Consider the following 24,302-nt stretch of genomic DNA (forward strand, 5'->3'; position numbering starts at 1 on the left):
TAAAGTAAGTATCGAGCCTTTTTGACTGCAACAGCAATAACAAGAACAGTACAGACTGCTATGAGCTGTGGTGTTCTCCTTACATTGAAATAAAAATATTATTTATATGAGAGTATAAAGAAGCTAGTCTAGCTAGCTTCTTTATTATCTCTTCATATGTTTAACTGTGAGGTGACATTACCGCTCAATTTCTTCAGGGGTTCCACATACCTCCATGTTCCTGGTTCTAGTAGAAATCGTTGCTCTACCGACAGCCAGATTGTGCCCTGGCTGATGTGCGGCAGGCGATGGGATTCGGGAGCACGCGTTTTAAGGTGTGTCACACCACTGTGAGGTTTAAACATACCACTTTTTATTGATTTATTTTATTTTAGTTATTTTTTGGGTGAAGTAGGGTTTCTTTCTCTGGTTTTTGGACATTGGGAAACTATGAATAATAATAATAAAAAAAAGGAAGGCACCCAGGATAATAATTTGTCCACCCCTGAGCTTTACTGTAGTACCTTATAGTAATTATTGTTAGTACATGTTAACGCTACCAGTTTGACCACTGTGCATTATGGTTCCAGTGCTCGCTCCATATTCCCAAAGGTGGCATCTACTGTATGACGGTTTTATTCCCTGAGCGTGGCACTGTTCACTCTTATGTTACCGGTGGGACACAGGTTGCTTTTAGGCTGAAAGATGTGGTTGATATTTAACACGGTCAAGGCTCATATTATGAAAACCTACTGAACTGTATAACTGGCCTCGTTACCGTTTATTAACGTATGACTCTTGTGTAACTTTTTAAAGTGACTGTAGCCGGTTCTACACCCCCTACAATGAACAGTATTGATATTAAACATTTCTGCAGCGCCGCTCATGGTTTTTTTTTTTTTTTTTTTTTTTTTTTTTTTTTTTTTTTAATTAAAATTTTAGTCAGGTGTAGAGGTAACTAATAGTAATGGTAAATGACAGGCATACCATAATAATCAGAATTTTGATAGAATTCCAAAAGGTTTCATGTGTACCTTCATGTTCCTGAGCGGATGTATCGGGAGAACGTGGTGTAGTATGAAAGCCAGAGCAATGGTGCGACACAAACATGATTGCGCACTTTATTTTGTATTTTATCGTGTATTTTTGTTCATGTGAGCTGACGCAGTCCTGGATTTCAGAAGCTGACAGAAGGCTGTGAATATCATTTCCAGCTAATTTCCTGCAGCGCTTCCTGTCTCTGTGGGAGGGTGAAGAATCACACTGTCTGTTCCCAGTGAATTAGGGATTATACCTTCTTTCTTTCGTCTTCTCTCTCTCTCTCTCTTTTTCTAATGCATATCAGCCTGCTGCTCTATTATTCCTGTTTGTTCAGGTGGAAAAAGTGCAGATGTGACAGGACCTGGCAAAACTGTCAAGGCGTTAATGGTAATAGAGCAGTGATGAAGCAATGAGCACCTTTCTTTTGAACATCAGTGTGAGGCCTGACTTGCTGATTGACACTTTATTAATAGAGTGTGTCTCCTGCGTACACTCGCGCAGCGATAAGGCTGCTTTATATGCATTACATACGTACGCGTGTGTGTCAGTGTGTGCAGGTGAGCGTAAACACATTAGGAATGGACCTAATTATGAAACATTTCATATCGTTTTTCTGTTGAGGATTTATCAGTACCGCCAACCATCCCCCTCTTCCCCCGACCCCCGCAAAAACCCAATACGCGCGCGCACACGCCAACAAAAGATATTAGGTGTTTTTAAAATAAGGTTGTATTGGCATTAATATTACTACTACTACTACTACTACATAATAATAATAATAATAATAATAATAATAATAATAATAATAATAATAATAATAATAATAAATTAGATAATTATTAGAAATGTAAACTGTTTAAAAATAGACAAATAAGACCACTTCATATCGAAGGACATAATGAAAATATATTCCCAAAAAATCCGGATGTGATGATGATGCTGAGATGTAAATGTTTTTTGGGGGGTGGCTTAGTGGTTAGCACAGTAGCCCCACACCTCTGGCATTGGGGGGGTTCGAATCCTGCCTCCGATCTGTGCTGTAGGCTGATTGGCATTTCCAAATTGTCTGTCGATGGCACCCCGTCCAGGGCGTCCTCCGCCTTTTGCCCCTTGTTCTGAGTTCTGTGTAGGATAAGCGGTATGGAAAATGGGTCGATGGATATTTTAACTGCTTGCTTTAGACCAGGGGTGTCCAGTCTTATCCAGAAAGGGTCAGTGTGGGTGCAGGTTTACACCTGAGTCTCTTGAAAGACAAGCTCAACTGATTAAACAGGTGGAATGAAAACCTGCACCCACACCAGCCCTTTGTGGATGAGATTGGACACCCCTGCTCTAGATATTACTAAAGTGTCTGGCGTTAGCTTGTGCACATGTTGTTAACAATTAGTTATTTAAAGGATTAGATAGCAAAGTTATCAAGATAATTTCCTAAACAAACATTATCAAGCACCATTACATTATCTGCTTGATTTTGGTTAAGCAGGTAAGACACCCTGGATGTACGGGGGGGGTTAAAAGGTCACTCTTTCTACTTCTCAAGTTGTACGAACTACAGGTTCGCAGTGTTATAGACTCAGATGGCAAGAATTTTTCAGATGCACTTCAGTTGCTCTATATTAAGTTCATCTATTGTTAATTCTTATCATGGTGGGCAAGCTGACTGGCAGAGACGGCTACACACTAACCGCGTTCATTTTGTTTGCTAAATTTGATCATGCAACCACTTCTGGCAACAGCTACCCTCTTAACCAGTGCAGAAGGAAAGATACGGGTAGCTCGGTGTTGTCGTCGTTGTGTTCATAATAACAGTATCAGGCATGTCGAATATGATGGTATGTTGTGAAGCGAAATATCAGCACATCTCTGAAGTACACAGACGGTCTCTCCCTGGAGTGGTAAGTGGTGTTGGCTGAGAGAGAGAGAGGCAGACGAGAAGCAGAGAGAACCATTGAGAGGGGCCAGACCACATACCCCTCAACCCCCTCGCGCAGAAACACCACCACCAACAAACAAGAACACCGCCAGATACCAGCAGAACGCTGCATTAATATGAAGTTCACATGGTTCCTGCTTCTAGCGCTTGTTTGCTGCCTGCATGCTGTGATTTTAACTTCATAGACGATTTGTTTTTGCATTTGGTTTGACGGTGTTGTCTAACGATGCTAACAGGAAGACATATTTTTCCTCTGGAACAATGTTGTATGAGAAAATCTGGGTAATGCAGATTTTATGGGTTATGGTAATTTTTTTTTGTAATAGAATTTGGTTGAAATCTACATTTCATTCATAAGTCAGCCATTTGCTATGTTTACGGTTTACAGTAAATTTCGAACTGCCATCATCATGATCTGGTCCTGTAAGGTCTGGGTTTTATTCGACAAGTGGAAATAAGAGATGCAGCGTTTAGGGTGTTATGACGTATATGGAACGTTTCTTCAGTTGGTTGGACTGTAAAGTCAGAACTGTATTTCGGTCATAACGTATTTCAATGTTGAATAATAAGTTCCTCCACCAATGTGACATTAGACAACAAAAAAGGGGGACAGAAGGGTCTAGACTCTGATTGATTAAGAGATTCAAATGCTTATAAATATGCAAATTGTAAACACCCCCAACCCTACACGCGTCCCCCCGTCTGCTGCTAAACACACGCGGCTAGCGCTTGCACGTATGAACCTCTAAAAGCTCTTCGATTTACAGACGCAAAGATTGTGTACTGTGTTCAATACCGTTTTTTTTTTTTTTTTTTTTTTTTTTTTTTTTTTTTTCCCCCCCTCATGAAATTTTCTTTCCTTGTTTATTAAAAGAATAAGCCACCACAGTGACGATATTCATACTTTTGAGCAGTCTGAATTCCCCAGAAAAGATATAATCATAAAAAAAAAATAAAAACATAAAGTTCCGGATGATAAGACGTTATTACAGGCACGGAAATATTACAGTCCACGGGCAGGGCAGGTTCACTCTCTCGTTGATTTTGTCACATACAATTCATATCAGGTTTTTCTTCACATCATTGTGAGTTTATTCTGGGGGGAAAAATATATATATAAAACACAAACTACACACATTTGTCACACAGTGTTATGCTTGTGAGGACCTTCTATGACTACTATAATTGTTACTGCATAACCTTAACCTTAGAAGGTATAGGTATACCTTTAGGGTTTTATTTATTTATTTATTTTTAAAATATAAGCTGCTGTGTTTATTAAAAAAAAATGTAAATAGAAATGAGCGTGCCAAGCCAAATGTCTCCGTAATGTAAAAACTGTCAGATATTCCTACGCTTGTGTGGAAACTCGGTACTATATATATATATATATAGCATAAACCCTCATTAAGTGCCATGTGGAATGTTAGAAACGTGTCTCAGGGGTGTGTGTGTGTGCCTGCCTTAATTGTGGCAGTTATTAACAAGGCAGCAATGAATCAGTAATATCAAGAGTTGCTGATTTGAATTTAAACTAAAAAAAGAACACACACTCACACTCTCCTCTCTGTCAGCACAGCCTGAAGAATGTCTGGTGAACTAATTAGCACAGGCGTTATTACAGTGTAGCACATGGGAATTTATTACAGATTGAAAGTGGCAGCCTCTCTCTTTCTATCTCGCATAAATATTTATTCGGTCTTTCTGGTGACAAGCCCTGATAAACAGTCTACTGAGCTGATTAGAGGCTTGTCAAATGATATTCAGCACAGAGCAAATTAGAATCAATAAATCCATGCAGTGGGAACAAAGAGATTGATTTTATACGGCGCGTCTCCACCGCATCTCTTGGTCTCTCCGTTTTCGTGTGTGTGCGCGTGCGTGCGTGCGTGACGAAACTGTTTTTTCAGTTAATGTGGCACGGTAGCTGCCAGGGCATGGCACTGAAGCGGAGTGAAATGTAGTGGGGTTGGTGGGGGGCACACACAATCCATTTGACACTGTGAACAGTTGCGTAATGAGAGAGAGCCAATTTATCAATTTAGACAGGGATGGACGGACTCGTGTGTCCCCACATCTCTTCCCAAATGGCTCCACGCCTCTCCTCCCTCAGCTCCAGCTCCTCTGGGACGGATCTTAATCATGCTGTGAGGCCGATGAGGCAGAAGTGTCCACAGTCTGCTGGAACAGGATGAGCCAGCTTTTAACACACGCACACTAGGGTTGTACTCAAAATATTTATAGTGGGTAATAGCACTAATTGGAGGACATTTTTTCCCTAAACTCTGGAACAGTGGAACAGTATGAGCAAAAATGACTAATGCAATGATTTAGCAATGGAATTAAAAAAGCTTGTTGAAACTAATCCGCATTTATTTTTATAAGTCTCTCATGTGATATTTGACAGTATATTGACAGTGTACAATAAATACTGTATTCATTGCCCAAGCCACTTACAGCTGAAGCTGAACAGATGATGGTTAAAGACGTTGGTCATGAGTCAGCAGCGCTTAGTTTGGTGACTCGCGCTCCCAGCTCTTCCCCAAAATCTGAACTCTGAAACGGAAAACATTGTGCCCAAGCGTGTATGATCGAACACCTGAAACGTCGACGAAGTACGCGTGTAAACGATTTCTAAAAAGTGTTCAGTCTGTCTATTAATACACATTTTCTTTTTTTGATTCGCTTTCACAACAACTCGCAGGCAAACGCAGTCGAACTCAGAACCCCTCTTTTTGTCCAAACAAATCGTTTATAAAAAAAAAAAAAAAAGAACAAAAAAAGGGTAAAGTCCTGGGTTAAAAGAGTGGAGAAATGTGTTTTCATATTGCAAATGTTATGAATATGGTGCTTGGAAGCTGGCAGAAGTATTGGAATATGCATTTTGTATATTTATGGGCACTTTTTGCTAATGTTTTGTTATAATTTGAACATATAATTCACAATTGTGAAAATGACACACATTAGCATTATTTAAAACACATCATTCAGGAAGCGTCTACTTTTCCATTGGAATCCTGGATGCTTCACCCTTGGTCTAACAATAATTTTTTGTTGTTTTTTTTTTTTAAACTCATAATATAGAATATGTAAAGTCTACAGTAACTCGAGTAACCGCTCTGTACAGCTGTGGTGAGCAGAAAAGCATGTCAGAATGCACAACGCGTCGAACCGTGAGGCGGATGCGCTACAGCAGCAGAAGGCCACGTCGGGTTTCATCTCATATGTTGAATCCATATGCCACGAAGAAGGTATATGAGGCTGTTTTTAAAGCCCTACGCAGTATTAATGAAGTGCTCCTAATAAAGTTGGAGTTTGGCGTATGTATTTTCGCAGTAATATTGTCCACTCCTAACCTCCACAGGAAGAAGGGTTCAAATGTCTTCAACTGCTTTTGCCTGAAAGTTACCCAGATGTTATTTTGAACCTGAGTCTATAAATGGCGATTGCTAGAGATTTTGAATGCTTTTGAGAGATTTGATTTTGCATTAAATGTTTAATTGCACACCTTTTTAATTCTTATTTCAAATTCAGTGTCAGATTTTAGATCGCTCTTATGCAAACCACAGAATTCAATTTTTAGATATGATTATATCTTATTATCCAAATAACAATCAAATTCAGATTTTTTTTTTTCATTTAAATTCAAATCTCTTATGGTGTGATTCTCACCCCATCATCAGATTTCTACCTGCCAAGAGTCAGCACGCGCACACACACACACACACAGCAGCACTGTTTACTAAAGCTCAGATGGTGTAGGCTGACTTTAATACATATATTACCGCAGCTTCAAAGGGAATAGTCCCTCTCTGATTTCTCTGTGGTGCTGTGTAGGTTTGTTTTTAAGGTGCGAGTTTGTACTCTGATGCCAGTGAAATATACCAGTGCTTATGTGTGTCTGGGGTTCCTCAGGGCTTCAGTCTGAGTCCCGTAATAGTAGTCTGAGGTGCTTTACACACCGGGTACGATCGCTGAGGTCCGAATCAGAGTGCGATTGTTCCCTTGCGCCCCCGCAGCATTCGTCTGTTTTGATACCTGCTTGATTCTATCGAACCCTGGTGGGTGCATTCGTGTTCATCTTATCGCCATCACAAATGCACATGGAGAATTTTTAATATATATATATATATATATATATATATATATATATATATATATATATATATATATATATATATATATATATATATATATATATATATTGGTGCTATTATGTGTAGCAGAGATTATTCGCAGCAGTGGACCTCACAACAGTTAGTTGGTCTTCATGGGGAGCTTTTATTCAGCTTTTATTTGACCTAAAAGCTGACCCAAAAAAAGTGGAAAACAAAATGACAGATGGAAGGTCCTCCCAATGATGGTAAGAAAAAAATGTGTGTATACAGTGGGGGAAATAAGTATTGAACATGTCAACATTTTTTTCAGTAAATTTATTTCCCTTGAGCTTATTCACATGAAATTTTCACCAGACATCAGTATTAACTCAAGAAATCTGGAAATGTAAAGAATTCACAACATTAAAGTCCGTAAGTAAAGTTATGTGGAATGACATAGGAAAAAAGTGTTGAACACGCTAAGAAAAAGCAGTTCTCCAAGGCAAGTTAAGACAAGGCACCAGCTGAAATCCGTGAGTAATTATACCCACTATCTGTGCAAATTAATATCAGCTGGGTTAGTAAATTGATGGTCTACAAAAAGGCTTTTCGTTACCACAGGTATCAGACAAGAAACCTCTCATGATGGGTAAAAGCAAAGAGCTCTCCCAAGACCTTCACAACCTTATTGTTGCAAAATGTATTGATGGAATCGGGTACTGACGTATTTCAAAACTTCTGAATCCTCCAGTAAGCACCGTCGGGACCATTATCCGCAACTGGAAGCAACATCACTCCATCATCAACCGGCCATGCACAGGAGCTCCTCGCAGGATTTCTGACCAGGGAGTCAGAAGAATAGTCAGAAGACTAGCCCAAGAGCCAAGGATCTCTCGGAAAGCGCTCTAGAAACACTCGGAGGCAGCAGGTACCATCGTCACAGAGAAAACAATAGGAAATGCACTGCTCATGCTCACCCCGCAGGACTCCATTACTAAAGAAAAGGCATGTCGAAGCTTGTTTAAAGTTTGCTACAACTCATTAGGACAAGCCTATGAAATACTGGGAGAGTGTAGTCTGGTCAGACGAGAGCAAACTGAACTTTTAGGGTGTCATACTACACACCATGTTTGGAGAAGAAATGGCACTGCACATCGCCCTAAAAACACTATACCAACAGTGAAGTTTGGAAGTGGAAGCATCATGGTGTGAGGCTGTTTTTCATCACATGGTACTGGCAGACTTCATATGACTGGGAGATTCTTGCGAAGAATCTGCTGCCATCCACCAGGATGATGAAGATGAGATGTGGGTGGATCTTCCAGCAGGACGACGATCCAAAGGATACTGCAAAAGAAACTCTCAATTGGTTTCAGAAAAAAAAACATCAAGGTGTCAGAATGGCCGAGTCAATCACCTGAACAAGATTTAAAGACAATATGTTTAGAAGAATGTGTCAAAATCACACCTGAATACTGCGGCCCATTAATTTCTTCATACATTAAGTGCCTTGAAGCTGTCATTACAAACAAAGACTTCTCCACTAAGAATCAAGTACATTTCAGTTAGCGTGTTCAATACTTTTTTCCCGTGTCATTCCTCTTTATTACACATAACTTCATTTATGGACTTTAATGTTGTGAATTCTTTATACTTCTGGAATTCCTGAGTTAAAACCGAAGTCTGGTGAAAATTTCATGTGAATATCCTCATTGGAAATATATATTTACTGAAGAAAATGTTGACGTGTTCAGTACTTATTTCCCTCACTGTATGTATTGCTCAGAAATTGGCTGAGAATATACCCAGTGGTATTATTGTCTTAATCGCTGTGATTTGCTGTGCAACTTGGATTCGTACCTTGCACATTGCGAGTGCTGCAGTGAATCCTGGGATCTCTCTACAGACCCGTTACTGCCAGATTACGAGCCTGAGATTCTCAGTCTTGTGCTACATCTCTGTGTTTTTACGAGTTTGACACTAATTACTGGCCCATGTTATTGTTATCTCAGCCATTCAGATGCTTTTCCGTCTATCTACAAAATAATATCCCCCCCCACAAGTGTGAGAATACAACAGTGAGAAAATCAGACATCGGCCGCGCTGAAGGGATTTGCATGTTAAATTTTTTGCCGTGGATTAAAAAAAGAGATTATTTGAATGAATTCATTTCCATAGGTTGTCCAAACTGCAAATGGGTTTCTGTTCTAGCTTGCTGGTCGATCCGCTGATCTAATAAAAGAAGTCGATTTGATCAGTCTCGTTGCATCAAAGAAGCAGACCAACTCAAGGAAGTGCTAGCGCAGATCAAATATGAAGAGACAGATGAGGTTTAAAGACATTTTGTGTGTTCAAAGCCACCAGCTTGCTGTTTGTTCAGCTTTGTCTTTTTGGAGATTTTTCCAGAAGCTGTTGTGACGTCGTAGTGATAAACGTTTTTCCACTGACACACGTTTGATTTGGAGTAAACCAAGTTGTGATTGTTGAGGAAAAGATGAAATGTCCTACATATGTTGCCTAGACAGTTCCATCAGTCAGCAGCTTCCTCGACAGTAAAGCAGTTGCTTTATTTAGCTCAGTGGTTAAAGTTCCTGCTTCTAAACTTAAACCAACAAAACCCCAAACAGGAAAAGTCATTCTGTTTGCGATGTTTGATTGTCACAAGTCCAGGGTGTGTTGGCTTTCTTGCTGAATGACTTGTCTTCAGCAGGGCTTTGCACTCTTTGAGTTCTTCCTGTAAAAAAACAAAACAAAAAAAACAAACCCGACAAGAACGCAGCTGTGTACAAAACCCGGTCTCCTGCTTTGTGTCACCTTCATTCATCAAGCATGTTTTTTGTTGTTGTTGTTGTATAAAGTCGAGGCAACAGTTGTTTGTCAGGACGGACAATTGGACATACGTGAATCTGACAGCATGATTCATTTGTCAGCGTGTTAGTCACAATTAGGCAGGAATTAAATCTGGCTAGGAAACGTTTCGTCTCGTCCAAGTCAGGCCTAATAACGTGCTCTTGCTGTTTGTGTTCGTGTGTGTGTGTGTGTGAGAGAGAGAGAGAGAGAGAGAGAGAGACATACATTCCTGCCTCATCCTCCTCTCTTATTCTTTGTTAAATGAGTACATCAAGGTTTAGCTGACAAGGGAGTGTGTGTGTGTGGTGTGTGTGTGTGTGTGTGTGCGTGTGTGTGTGTGTGTGCACGCCACATGTCCTCCCACCACTGTAATGGAAAAGCTTTTCACTTTTTCTCCACAGATAATATTCAGTGGTTTTATAATGCACGGTTGTGTGTGTGTGTGTGTGCGTGTACGAGTGTGCATGTGTGTGTGAGACTACAGCCCGTAGGGGGTACTTATGAAACCTCATCCGTGTTGTGGCCCTGATGTGTTCTACTGCCATTAGGCAGTCTTTTTCTTTTGTGTGTGTGTGTGTGCGCTTGTCAATAGATCAGCTGGCTCACCATGCTGTGTAACAGTCTGGCTGACACCATTGCTGGCTCCTATCTTTTTATATATATATATATATATATATATATATAACATATACACACACACACACACGCACAGTATGCTTGGCTAACAGAGTGCTGCTGCCTGCCAGGTGTTTTAGTGATGAGTCCCGCCCCTGCCCTGGTGGGCCAGGTCCTCCAGGGAGCATGCTGATGAACAAGGAAACAGCACAACAGCAGAACAAACACTGATGACCTCAAGTTACCCCGCAGCGATGCATATCTCTTTATTTATTTGCTTGCTCTTCCATTTATGAGGCTCCACTCTCAGAACGAGTTCTTACCGCCGAGTTCTAACGGTGATCCTCAATGCGCGTTACCGTTACTGTTCTTTTAACTAAAGTTGCCTCAATAAAACCCCACTGACAAATTGTGCTTAGAACCTACATTTAGTACGTTTTCCATTTAAATATATAACCTACAGTCCAAGAAAAGTCCCTTTGATGGCCCATAAGCGTTTCTGAAACCTACAAGAGAGTTTGAGAGGGTTTTTTTAAAAAAAAATATTTATTTATTTATTTATTTATTTTTTACTCCTCTCTTTACCTGCTTTTGTTTTTTGAATCGTAGCTGCACAGATTCCACTGGTGCATGTCGGAAAGCTCACATTTTTACGAGTTGAACGCACATGGACACCACCACAAAGTCGTAATTACGAGCGGGGAAACTTTTTTTTTTTCTTCGAGCTCGGCGGAATCCACGGATGCAACATCTGTAGTCGAGGGTCAGTTTGAAATCGAATGTTTACTCGTGTCAGAAGCTGGTTTCAGTTCTTATGTGTTTGGTATACGCAGCTTAAGTTATTGTCAGGCTTTTTAAAAATGTATTATAAAACAAGTTAATTGCCTGCGCAAAATACCCTAGCAGTGTAACATTATGATTTAATATGTAACGATAAAATTTACAGTGGCTTCATAAATTAGTTAAAAACATATTAAAGCAAAACACGCACTTAATGCACGTTCTTTATTCTTCATTCTCGACAAGTCGAGTTTAAAAAAAAAAACACCTGGGTTTTGGGGTTTTTTTTGGGGGGGGTTATTAAGATAAGGTACTCAGCTGAAATGGTTCTGTACATCATAGACGCCCTTTTAGCACGTACACTTTGCCTTTGTGGAAATGTATTAGGTTTAATAGTGAGTACTTGCTAAAAAAACAAGCTCTTAGTGGCCATTAAGTATATTTCAACAAGCCAAATTTGGTATGAAAAACACAACTCTGGCAACTCTGTAATTAACAGTCTTGTGCAATGCTCCTCCCTTAACGCAGGACAGCGCGATTCCCACCTCAATGGAGCACAGTAAGGCCCTGTTTTTGTTTTAAAACGTATAACCTTTGCTACGGTTACGTCTGTCGTCTACGCTACCCCGGCGTTTTCCACTCTCGAAAACGGGGACTTTTGGAAACGCCGAAGACCCCGTTTTAGTTTGAAAACTCCGGCCTCATGTTTCAGCCTAAACAGACCAAAACGAAGACTTTTTTAAAAATTAAGGCGTGGTTTCGCCCACTTTCGCCCCGATCATCGCGTATCCTTCAATGATTGGTACAGCCCCTACCATATGACCATTACGCTACCTTGATCGTACACACATCATCACGGAGACTGAACCGCAAGCTTTGCTGGTTTTGTTGTCATTCTTAGCAGCTATTGTGCAGTTAATGTCTGTATTTTATAACACTGCAGCTGCCTACATGCGCAAGAGGCGAGCTATGATTAGAGAAATCGGCAACAAATCTCATTTCAAGCAGCGTAAACCCTACACGGAACGCCGGTTTGGACTAGCAACCAACTTCCTGTTTACACTTGTACACACAAGCCCAGTGTTCATGAATGGTCATGTGACGTGCGCATTCGGTCGTGTAGTGTGGACGGAGATCGTTTCTGAAACACCGTGGAAAAGCCAGTGTAGATGAGGATGGTTTTCATTTTAAAACGCACTAGTGTCAATAGGGCCTTAGAGCGTCCTACAGTTCCTGTTTTTGACAACTAGGTGCGGTAATCACTTTGTGGAGCTGAACACTTAGTGAATGTGCTGCCCCATGTTTACACACCATCTAGAAAGACGAGCAAATCAAAGCAATCAAATAGTGACAGTAAAAAAATAAATAAATAAAAATCGGTCACTCAAAAGAGATAAGTAGTATTTAAAGTAGGCATTTAAAATGTATGGAAAACCCCGCCAACATCATTTAAAAACCTCATGCCACGGCAGGTTTTGGACTGAAGCCAAACGATCGGAGAGAGAGGGACAGCGTTGGCAAGGCCATCTGCCATATTAGCAAAATATGGAAATCAGTCCAGTCAGTGTGATCTTTCTTTACGAAAGCTGTGGTGTCGAACCAAATCATTTAAAATATCATCTGCCTGTTTAGCAATGTACGTGTGTATTTAATCCTGTTTTTAAATAAAAATGAAAGCAAGTGACGAGTCCATAAACAGTATTTTATACACGATTCACTTTTAATTTGAGTCCTAAACTTTACATTCAACTTTTTTTTCTTTTTTCTTTTTCTGAGTTTGTGGTGCCTGAAGGAGCAGATGTATCTTGTGCAGGATTCCTGCTAGATCATCTACAGCCATTCTGCCTCTTTCTCTGGCACGTAGCCACGGTAATAATCGTCTCCACATAATGTTTCTGATGGCCTACGTGCACATTATTGCAGGGTGTGTGTGTGTGTTTAGGTGAATATGAGTTACATTGTGAGAGAAGGAGAGAGCACAGGTGTACAGGAAATCATGTGCACGTCACACAGTTCGTTACACTCAGTAAACAGGTGCCACACACACACACACACCCATGAGAATTGTGGGTCAAAGATGAGATCTGTGCTTTTTTTTTTTTTTTGGTGCTATTTTATTTTACGCAAAAATGATTAATACACATAAATGTTCTGTATCCCATGAATGTAGGTATTTTCTGTTATCTCATGAAGGGCTTGAAAGAAAACGTGGTATTTACTGTTTTAATAGTGTGAGTGTCTGTTAGTATGGCAGCATATGGTTTTGTCATTCTTCCTGCACACTGTTTTTTTTTTCTTCCCCCTACTGTACTGAATTCCGCCAAGGAATGAAATAAAAAAGCAGAATAACAAAACCAGGTTTTTGAGAGAGTTTTTACCGTCACGTCACATGCATTGGTGCATATGTATCAGAACATCGGGCTGTGTGTCTGGATAAGAGATCTCTCTCTCTCTCTCATTTTTTTGTGGCTAACTGGTCCAGCTATTAATCAAATCAGTGGTTGATCTCTCCTGTCTCTGCTGGGACCGACAGCATATGCTGCAGCAATACTGAAACCAGAGTATCACGGTAGATTTAGTCCAGCAACCACACGGTTGCACAATCCAGCATTTTGTGCTCTTTACGGGGTTCAGAAAGTCTTCATCTTCCAGCCGGATGCTTCCGGGCTTGCAACATGGAGATAGAGTTACGAAGAATGGAATGGATTATATTGTACAATTTAAAAAAAAAAAAAAAAAAAAAAAGTCCTACAATACAACTGATAACGTGAGGACTCGAGTGCTTTGATGTGTGAAAAGTGTGTGTGTGTAGTAAGAATAGGAATTTCATAATTGGTCATTTTATTTTCATACGCTATACCACAGGTCACCAACTGGTGGACCCAGCCGAGTATTTCAGTGGATCTGTAGCATGGTAGCATGTAGAAATGGTTTTGGACCTCAATTCCACATGGACCTTCTCACTGTGCTTGCTGGGACTACGGTTTCTGCTATGACCTTGGGACTGCAATTACCACATGCAGTTTGCACTCAGGTCTCCTTTGGTGAACAGTGGACTAGTTCAACAAAGACTTCATGTGAAATCTATAATGAACTTTCTTTTACTTTCACACTATCCGTTGATACCCAGACGAGGATGGGTTCCCTTCTGAGTCTGGTTCCTCTCAAGGTTTCTTCCTCTTAACATCTTAGTGAGATTTTCCTCGCCACCATCGCCACCGGCTTGCTCAATAGGGATAAATTCACACACTCAAAATCTGTATCCTGTGTTTTATATGTTTTTGTAAAGCTGCTTTGAGACAATGTCCATTGTAAAAAGAGCTATACAAATTGAATTGAATTGTAGCAGAGCAGACGCAGAGCAGTGTTTGAGGGGGAAAAACTGGACGTAGTCCACGGCTCCACGCAATCGTCTGTTTGCACGTACAGCATGACAAATAATTAACTGCACTTGAAGTTTTCATAAAATTAAAAATAAAAACACCCAAAACTGTATACGGTTCCATAACGAAGACGAACTGTACGCTGATACGTGAAATTCTGGAGTGAACGTCGGACGGCGTGGCGTGGAGACGTAATGACGTGTGCTGTTAATCGATCCATGTTCTATAACATGTAAACCCTGAACATGAAAGGAATATTCTAAACACGACTCATGTAAACACCTTAATCATAATATTGTCTTATTCAGAATAAGGTCAATAATTAGGTTATTGCTGTCCATGTAAACATAGTCATTGACGTATCTATAGACACAAGCTAGATAATTACACACTTGCACACTATTCAGCCAGCTTGAACTGAAAACAGCGTCAGTTTTTTGAACTAGCACAGTGAAATTTGCTCTGACGTTTTCCACTTTTGTTGTGGCGGTGCACACAGACGACATTTAGGCTTGGAGCAGAAATGCGGTTTATCTGATTAACAGCTGCATGCAGCTATTCATACTTGATTGGAGTGGTTATGCAGGTTCTTGCTTGGTATGTCATTTGTGGATTTCGCAGGACTAAAATGGGTTACTATTCTATAGCCAGTAGTCTACAGTGCTGGAAGCATGCACTAGAATATTTGTGTTTGATGTGTGCTACGCATAAATTTGCCTAGAGCAACACAGAAGCCACGTGGCAGGGACTGAACACTAACCACATCCCAACTCTCTCACACGTACATATATGTTTATGCGAGAGAGCGATCGAGAGCTCTTCTGCATTATACAGGGATGGGTGGATATTGGATGTTGAAACCGGAAAACCACGTAATTGATGTTGGGGAAATCCAGGCAGTGCAGTGTAATTTCATGAAGCCTCCATTTCCTCTGGAGATGAGACGAGAGGACACCTTAACCCTGTATGCTGTCCTGCCCGGCCATTATGATAAAATAACCCACGTTTCAACACAAGTTCATCCTCCCATCTTCGCTGATCATCATGATAAACGATGACCGTTTTGGCTGGTCCACGGGCGAGCGCATAATAAGCGGCGCGCCTCTTAGACTTCTGGCCCCTCCCCTGAGAGCTTAATGTGTACCATCTGTCACGTTTCATTTAGATTTCAGTAGATGTCCACCATCATGATATGCTAATGAGGAGCCAGGGAGTCGTGCTGTCATTGCATCACTGATCTTTTACAGCGGATAAGTGTCGGAGCTGGACTACACGCTGGTTGATGCTGGCAGGAGAAAGACTTAGAGTAAAACTATTAGACATTTTCCACCGTCATGGTTCTGGACTGGGGTCAGTTCTCGAACCGCTCGGTGTATATTGTGTATATATCTGAATGATCTCATATAGGATGTGATTGGGTGAGTTCATCCACCCGTCAGATGCACAGCGCTTTAGTTTAATGGTGTTCATTACTGATGCTCCAATCAGGATTTTTACGACCGATACCAATCTTTTTTTTGTTTAAGCTTTAATCAGGAAGTCTCTCATGAACAGTTAAATGTAAACTCTCTGCTCATGGTCACTGTTAATTGAATTAAAATAATAGCCATAAGAAATACTGTTGGTTAATTGGCATGTTAATTAGTTGGCATGATCCATATTAGGTAAAAGGCTAATAGCCTTCTAAGGAGATGGCGAACTAAGCTTAATGTCAAATTGATATTAAATGCAACCCATAGTGATTACACATGATTTCATTTCTCATTTTATGAAGTTATTATAATATCTATTTTTTATATTAAAGGATTGATTTATAACTAAGCACATTTTCTGTATTTACATGTTATTAGTTTTCTGTTTGGTTGTTTCAGTTGTTCCCTTTAGATCGGTTCCCCAGTACAGCGTTCCATGTCTGCTGCTGATATTTTGGGGGATTAAAAAAAAACATGGAAACTGGAGTTGACTTTTCTAGTGATATCTGGCAACCCTGAGTTTAAATGAAGTGAATGCACTGTGAGTTGGTGTAGAAGGAGAGCAGCAGCGTACTGTATGTTTACAGACTGGGCAGTTGCTAATCTTGATTACGATTGGTGAATGATTATTTAATAAATAAGTTTGAATTAAACCCACCTTGTAGCGTTAACATTGTTATTCATTTACCGCTGTGTCTACACGAGCAGGTTCAGGTCATTTTGCAGGATCAATAAAAGATGGCGGTTTGTGAGATCGGGAAGTTGGGAGAAGCAGATGGTTACAGTCTTACTTTCGTCATCATAATGGCTTCTCTGCAGTATTTCCACACTTGTTCGTTTGACTGAGGAGATGAAAAGCAGTGTGGAAGTAACTGTTGCTCGGTGTAGATACATTATGGAGTTGTAGTTTTTATTCCGATTGTATTATACAACTACAAACAGGTCACTCGCACCGGTGCACCTAAATATTTTTTCATAGTCGCACAAAGAATTTGAAATGGTCGTACTGTGGCTGAGCTTTTCATTCCACACTTCTAGTTGGGGGGGAAAAAAAACATAGGCATGAAAACAGGAAAGCATCATTTATTTGAAAAAGTATTTGACTAACAAGAATGCATAAGTAAGTGTTACACATGCAAACCCACTCACACAGGAACTTTGACTCAGAGCAATCAATAGCCTCACATGGACTTTAATGACTCACTGATTCTGTACTTATTGTTTGATGTGGGACTGATGCAGGGATGTGTGTGTGTGTGTGTGTGTGTGTGTGTATATATGTATATATATATGTATATATATATGTATATATGTATGTGTGTATATATATGTATGTGTGTGTGTGTATATGTATGTATGTATGTATGTATGTATGTGTATATATATATATATATATATATGTATGTGTATATATATATATATATATATATATATATATATATATATATATATATATATATATATATATATATATATATATATATATATATATTTGTGTGTGTGTGTGTATAAATAGTACACATTGTGCAAATAGTAAGCTTTTCCAGTCTATCAGTCTAGTTTTGTTGTCGGCTTTATAGAGTGAGCCTTGAAGGCATTTATTTAAAATGAACGGTAGTTTGAAAACAGGCCAGAGCTCATGATGTGCGTGTGTGTGTGTGTGTGTGTGTATATGAGGAAGAGAGTATGTGCGCTTGCTCACTGAACTGTCACATGGGTGGCGCGGTGGGTAGCGTTAATGCCTCACAGCACCAGAGTCCCTTGTTTGATCCTGAGCTCGGCTTACTGTCTGCGTGGAGCTTCACATGTTCTCCCTGTGTAGGTAGGTTTCATCAGGGTTCTCCGATTTCCTCCCCATGTCCACAAACAGACATGTAGGTGTGAATGAGTGTGTGTGTGCATGCTGCCTTGTTGGTTGAAATCCCCACCTTGCACCCAGCGTCCTAAGGGTACTCTCCGGATCCACCGTGACCCTGACGAATGAATGAACTGTCACATGATGGCATTAAAGGAGAAGTGACTGGTCACCTGCTGTTGAACGAGCTGTGAGTCACACACGTTCCTCCACGTTTCTTCCGACCACCCAACATGCGCTGGTACAAATCACAGACACAAACGCACAGCTCAGGCTTGCTGAGTCATGTTAAGCTGTGTGAGTGGTGCATCTGTTCAGGCACATGGCACATTGCTGACCTTGGAAGAAGGGAAAAAAAAACAGAAGGGAGTGCGAATGAGAGAGCTGCACAAGAAGAAAAAGAATGTTTACAGGCCACGCCTGTAATGTATTTGTGATTTCCACCAAGACTGTTGACACGTTTCCCTGAACTGTGAAAAATAATGGAGATCATGTTTCCGTCTAAAAGTCTTAACTTGTCTTAACTGCATGCGATTAAACGATGCAGAAACAAGGCAGGAGCTTCAGCTAATATTCTAATCAAATTAGAGAAACTGACATCTTTGTGACTTCAACTGTGACGTGGTTGCTGTAGGACTGCATGATTATGGCCAAAATGATAATCCCGATTATTTTGATCAATATTATTAATTGATTTTAGGGACAACATATTTTTACTGCACTTTCACATTTAAATAAACAGACCGCTGCTTTCAGCTCCGTGTTGTGCTACATTCCTGCTCATGTACAAATCTCTTTGCATCAAATTAGACTGATCCTTAAAGTGCATCATCTCGTAGAAGCAAAATATAAATAAAATTGTACCTAAATTCTAGGATAAGTAAAAAATAAATCTGAAAATGAAAATATGCATCAAATATAACAGTATGCAACTAAATGAAAGCAATTCACGCGTATGCAGAAAAGGCAATAACAGTGTTTACAGGAGGAGAGACGCAGCCAAATCATCCAATAGAGTGGTGATGCAGGGGCAATGTAATTTTGTACTGGAACCCGGGAGTTAGCACCACACAAAAACCCAATAGGATTTTCCCATAGACTTGTGAATTATTGCAAAAAAATAACTCTGCGCACAACAAATGAACAACACGTGAACAACTTTCATGAAGTTTGAAGCATAAATACAATTGTCAAAAATAAAAATAAAAACGCTATAAACGAAGTGTTGGCTTAGCGGTTAAGGCTATGGGTTTATGATCGGAAGGTCGGGGGTTCAAGCCCCAGCACTGCCAGGCTGCCACTGTTGGGCCCTTGAGCAAAGCCCTTAAGCCTCTCTGCTCCAGGGGCGCCGTACCATGGCTGACCCTGTGCTCTGACCCAAACTTCCTGACAGGCTGGGGGATGCGAAGAAAACAATTTCCCTGTGCTCTACTGTATATGTGATCAATAAAGACATGTTATCATTTAAAACATTTTCCACGATACGGATTTACTCTGTGGATGAATCTTCATCCACCTTTTTTGGGGGGGGAATTGTGCACAGCACACCTGAACCATTACAAAATGGCGTCATCCCTGCACTACTCTATGGTGATTGGCTGTAAGTGTAGGAAGCACTTGATTTGATACGCAGCGGAGTTTTCTATGAGCGGAGGACGAACTTTAAACGTCATTCAAAATCATAATCGCAATCGGTATTCAGTTAATTTAGCAGCCCTGGGTTGGTGGTGCCAGACCGGCTCGTTTGAGTATTTCAGAAACTGCTGATCTCCTGGAATTCTCACGCTCAACAGCTTACACAGAATGGTGCGGAGAAACAAAAAGCATCCAGTGAGCTGCAACAGCTGGTTGATGAGAGAAGACCGGTTCGAGCTGACAGCAAAGGCTAGAGTAACTCTCTAGAGTAACTACTCTTTACAACAGTGTTGAGCTGAAAAGCATGTCTGAGCATGCAGTACAATACAGTGATGAGACGTACATACAGGAAAGTCTTACTAAAGCTGTTCTTATGTAGTTTATACATTTCATTTGTATCTTTTAAATTATTTACACTTTCCTCGTGCGGTATTTACTCACGATCAGACTGAAACTGAAGTACTTCCTTGTTGACTTGAGCTGTGTTTACTGAATGTGGCGATGCGCGGGTACAAGTTCATCTGGCTGGGTAAAAGGTCCCGTGACTAACAGGATGAATTCTACAGATTGAGTTTATTTTATGACGACGTTTGGAGTGTAGAAGTGTTCAACGTTTCTTTATGTCCAACGCAACTACAACTGTTGGTGGGGGTAAAAAAGCGAAACAATTTAAACAGGTACTAATGAGGGAAAAATTCCATTCATATCTTTTTTTTTTTTTTTTTTTTTTTTCTTTCTTTCTTTCTTTTTCTTTTTTTTTTTTTTTTTAAAGTATTTTAATCTAGAGCATTTAATCAGTGTGTTCTGGTTAGTCAGCAGAGTGTGTGTGTGTGTGTGTGTGTGTGTTTGTGTGTGTGTGAGATAAAATAATATATAGGATATGCCTGTATACTGCCAGTATTGTTTAGGTTTTAATACAACTTCTGTTTCTTCAGGCGTAATGCTTTGTAGTAGGATTAACACACACACACACACACACACACACACACACACACACACACACATATATGGTCTTCAAAGGATCCTCTGCATATTATCAGTCCATGTCAGGTTTATAGGATTATATAGTAGGTGTGTGTGTGTGAGTGTAAAATCATAGAGGTTGGAGCACCATCATAAAAGCAGTGACTTTAAAGCATTGAAATTCACGCATTAGCTTCCACGTGTATCCCCGTTCTGTGTGTCCGTGTGTTCAGTGATGTCGTATTTTTCCTGCTGATTCCCGTTCGCGTCCGTGCTCGCGATATCTTTCCAGTACAGGTCGGACAGAGGGTGGGTGAGTGGGAGCGAGCGTGACTACGCGATGGCTGTAATCACAGAATTTTCCCGAAGTGGACGCCACACGCACGTGCCCTGTTCCAGAAGTCGTGCCAGAAGCCTCACGCGCTTGTTCTTGAACCTCATCCATGGCTTGCTTGCGTATTTAAGCAGTCTGTTCACAGAGCGCGTTTATATATAAAAGCCCAAGCTGCTCAAACCTCCGAGTTCGGGTTCGGGGTTGAGGACACTTCCTCAGTCCGTCCTTGAATACTTGGACGGAGGTGCTAAACGTTGACTCAGAGTGTGTGTGTGGAAGGGAAGCTGCCTCTGGGGTTCAGGATCTGTAGCTGATTGTAGAGGTCGACTGATACCGATAACTAAGGTGGGGGGCGGTACCTGCCGATATCTGATTAATCAACTTGGGGTTCAGTGTCTTGCCCATGACACTTCGTCATGTGGAGTCATGTGATCTGGGAATCGAACCGCCAATCCTACGATTTAGTGGACAACTCGCTCTACCAGCTGAGCCACAGCCGCCGTGGCTAATTTTAATAAATATAAAAGTAAATAAAAGGTATGGGTGTGGATCCAGCAGTCGGGTATCGGTGCCGATTCATCAGCGAAACCGATCGATCGGTCGATCTCCTGTTCGGTAGACCGGACCCGAGACAGGTCTGATCTGTACAGCAGTGTAGAGCGTTGAGAATTAAGAGCTCGTCCATTAAAAGGCAGTAAGTGAAGGATAGAGGAGTGCTGGAGCGTTTAGGGAAGGATGAACACGATGTGTAAGGAAGGGAATGTGCTGTTGTTGGTCCAGCAGAAAGCCTGTAACGAGATAAGAAGGCTGATGTGCTGTGCAACTGAGAATATTGTCCTGAAATGTTCTTCACACATCGCTCGAAGTCAGATAAAAACCCCAACATCATGCAGATTCAGTTGTTGTTGTTGTTGTTGTTGTTGTTGTTGTTATTCTTCTATACAGTTGAACAGTATAGTGAGATGTGTTTAGGCTGTTATTAGGTTAATTATGATATAATTCAATGCAGGAAACACAGTGTCACACAGAGGCTGTACGTCAGAGGGAGTCCAGCTGCTGCCGCACCCAGCGGCACCACAAAGCCGATTAAAAACTGTGAGGATTAACGTTGTTGGAACTAAAAAAAAAAAAAAAAGGTTATGGTAATTTTTTCCCCTTTTTGATCAATTTTTTTTTTCAGAATCTCTTTGAATTCAGATGCACTCCTGAACAAAGTTGCTGTGAAGTCAAACTGTATTTTATGGACTTCAGATCATGCACAGGTTTAGATAAATGTTTTTGATTAACCCAAGTCATGCACCTAATCCGAGAGAGAGAGAGAGAGAGAGAGAGAGAGAGAGAGAGAGAGAGAGAGAGAGAGAGAGATTGAGATTTATTTATGGGGTGTCAGGAGAGGGAGAATTTCTCTTGGGATGCTCAGGTGTCTTTGACTTAGAGTTGTTCTACAAAATGACTGTGTGTGTGTGTTACACAAAACTCTGAGGGGCTGGTTATCTGCTGTGTGCAGTGCAGCTCCTAGCAGCTCTGTGCCCCGGGCATAGTAACCTTACCTAATTGAGTGTCACCAGAGAGAGAACGAACGTGCGCGAGAGAGAGAGAGAGAGAGAGAGAGAGAGAGAGACAGAGACAGAGACAGACAGACACATACATACATGCACATAGAGCGATATAATGAGAGATACAGCCAGAGAGACACACATGGGGGGAGAGAGAGAGTGAAGTGATACAGAGACACACACACACAGAGTGATATAAAGAGAGAGACACACATGGGGAGAGCGAGCGAGCGAGAGAGAGAGAGACAGACGTACATAGAGAGAGAGTGACGCGATATAGAGACACACACACAGAGTAATATAAAGAGAGACAGACAGAGAGAGAGTGAGACAGGGAGACATGTTGGTTATTAGTGAGGTTGCTGCTGAGCTAGGGTGTCATTATGAGCTATAAATGCCACAGGGACCAAAGTACTCCAAAAGATTGAGGTCTGTGGTGTTCATGATGTAATAAATACTTTTTATATTGCCTGTAAGTGGTGTGTGTGTGTGTGTGTGTGTGTGTGTAACTCCCTGCTATAGTGCTTTCTTTCCTCCTCACAGTGCTCTATAAGCCTGCAGTCATATGAGGCGAGTGTGTGAATACGTGATAATCTAGCTCCAGCTTTAGCGTTTATTGTACAGTGAGGGTGGTTTAGTGTGTGTTTATGCTAACACTGAGCTCATCTGGGACAAATTCTGGGACAGTTATTTTTTCGTTTCGGTTTATTAGATTAGATTCAACTTTGACATCGTGCAGAGTACAATTACAGAGCCAATGAAATGCAGTTAGCGTCTAACCAGAAGTGCAAATAACAATATGTTTGTCTATCTATCTATCTGTCTATCTATCTCTGTCTATCTGTCGTCTATCTATCTATCTATTTATATAATATTTAGAGAGAGAGAGAGAAATGAGGTAATGAGATATATAGAGCTCTCTCTCTCTCTCTCTCTAAATAAAATATCCGGTGAGGTGGCTATACAGATGGCATCATGTAATGATTAGTCAGTAATGTGCAAAGAGAATAAGGTGTAAGGGCAAGTACCATGGTAGTGCAAATGATAAGAGACACTAGGGCTGCACAGTTAAACAAATATCGATCGCGATAACGATTTTGACTGCCCACGATTAAATGAACATGATCGACTGCGATATTGACGTTTAAAGTTCATCCTCCGCTCATAGAAAACTCCGCTGTTTTCTCCACTCAAATCAAGCGCTTCCTACACTTACAGCCAATCACGTAGCACGGCGCAGGGCTGATGTCATTTCGTAGTGCCAAAACCCAGAAATGGAGTTAGCATTTTAGCGCTCGAGCTGCCAGTTTCTCTGCGAGCTCCAGCGCTTGTGCGAAGGGAAATGATGACTCTAGCACGATGCTAAATGGCACTACAGAGGTTGTCGGGGACATTAAACCTCATCACGCCGAACGGGAAAAAACTTTGCAGATAAACTCAGGGCTCTACAGGGCGACCTTTTCACTCACATTTGCGACTGAAGTACTTTGTGTGACTGAATATTTACTCGCACCGGTGCGAGTGACCTGTTCGGAGTTGTGTAATACAATCGGAATAAAAACTACAGGAAGTCCAAAATGCATCTACACCACTCTACAGTTACTTCCACACTGCTTTTCATCTCCTCAGTCAATCGAACAAGTGTGTAAATACTGCAGAGAAGCCATTATGATGACGAGTAACACTAAACATCATCTGCTTCTCACAACCGCCATCTTTTATCGATCACGCACTATGTTCCTAAATTCTGTCATAACTGACAAGCTCAGGTTTTCTCATGCCTACTTGTGTGTTATATTATATTATATA

At 40.8% G+C, this 24,302-nt stretch overlaps 1 protein-coding gene across 2 annotated transcripts in view; it reads left to right on the top strand.

Moving 5' to 3' along the window:
* Positions 1-24,302, top strand: part of cblb (Cbl proto-oncogene B, E3 ubiquitin protein ligase) — a 94,396-nt gene that overhangs the window by 21,474 nt on the left and 48,620 nt on the right. Inside the window, exon 1 of one of the 2 annotated variants that reach the window (XM_053687072.1) lies at positions 20,299-20,317. The exons of the other annotated variant lie outside the window; for it this stretch is intronic. The gene's annotated coding sequence lies outside the window, so the exon portion shown is untranslated. Of the gene's footprint in view, positions 1-20,298; positions 20,318-24,302 lie in introns of those variants that run through there. 2 annotated transcript variants of the gene reach the window in all.

The sequence above is a fragment of the Ictalurus punctatus genome, chromosome 16 (assembly GCF_001660625.3).
Source record: "Ictalurus punctatus breed USDA103 chromosome 16, Coco_2.0, whole genome shotgun sequence".
Taxonomy (NCBI): domain Eukaryota; kingdom Metazoa; phylum Chordata; class Actinopteri; order Siluriformes; family Ictaluridae; genus Ictalurus; species Ictalurus punctatus.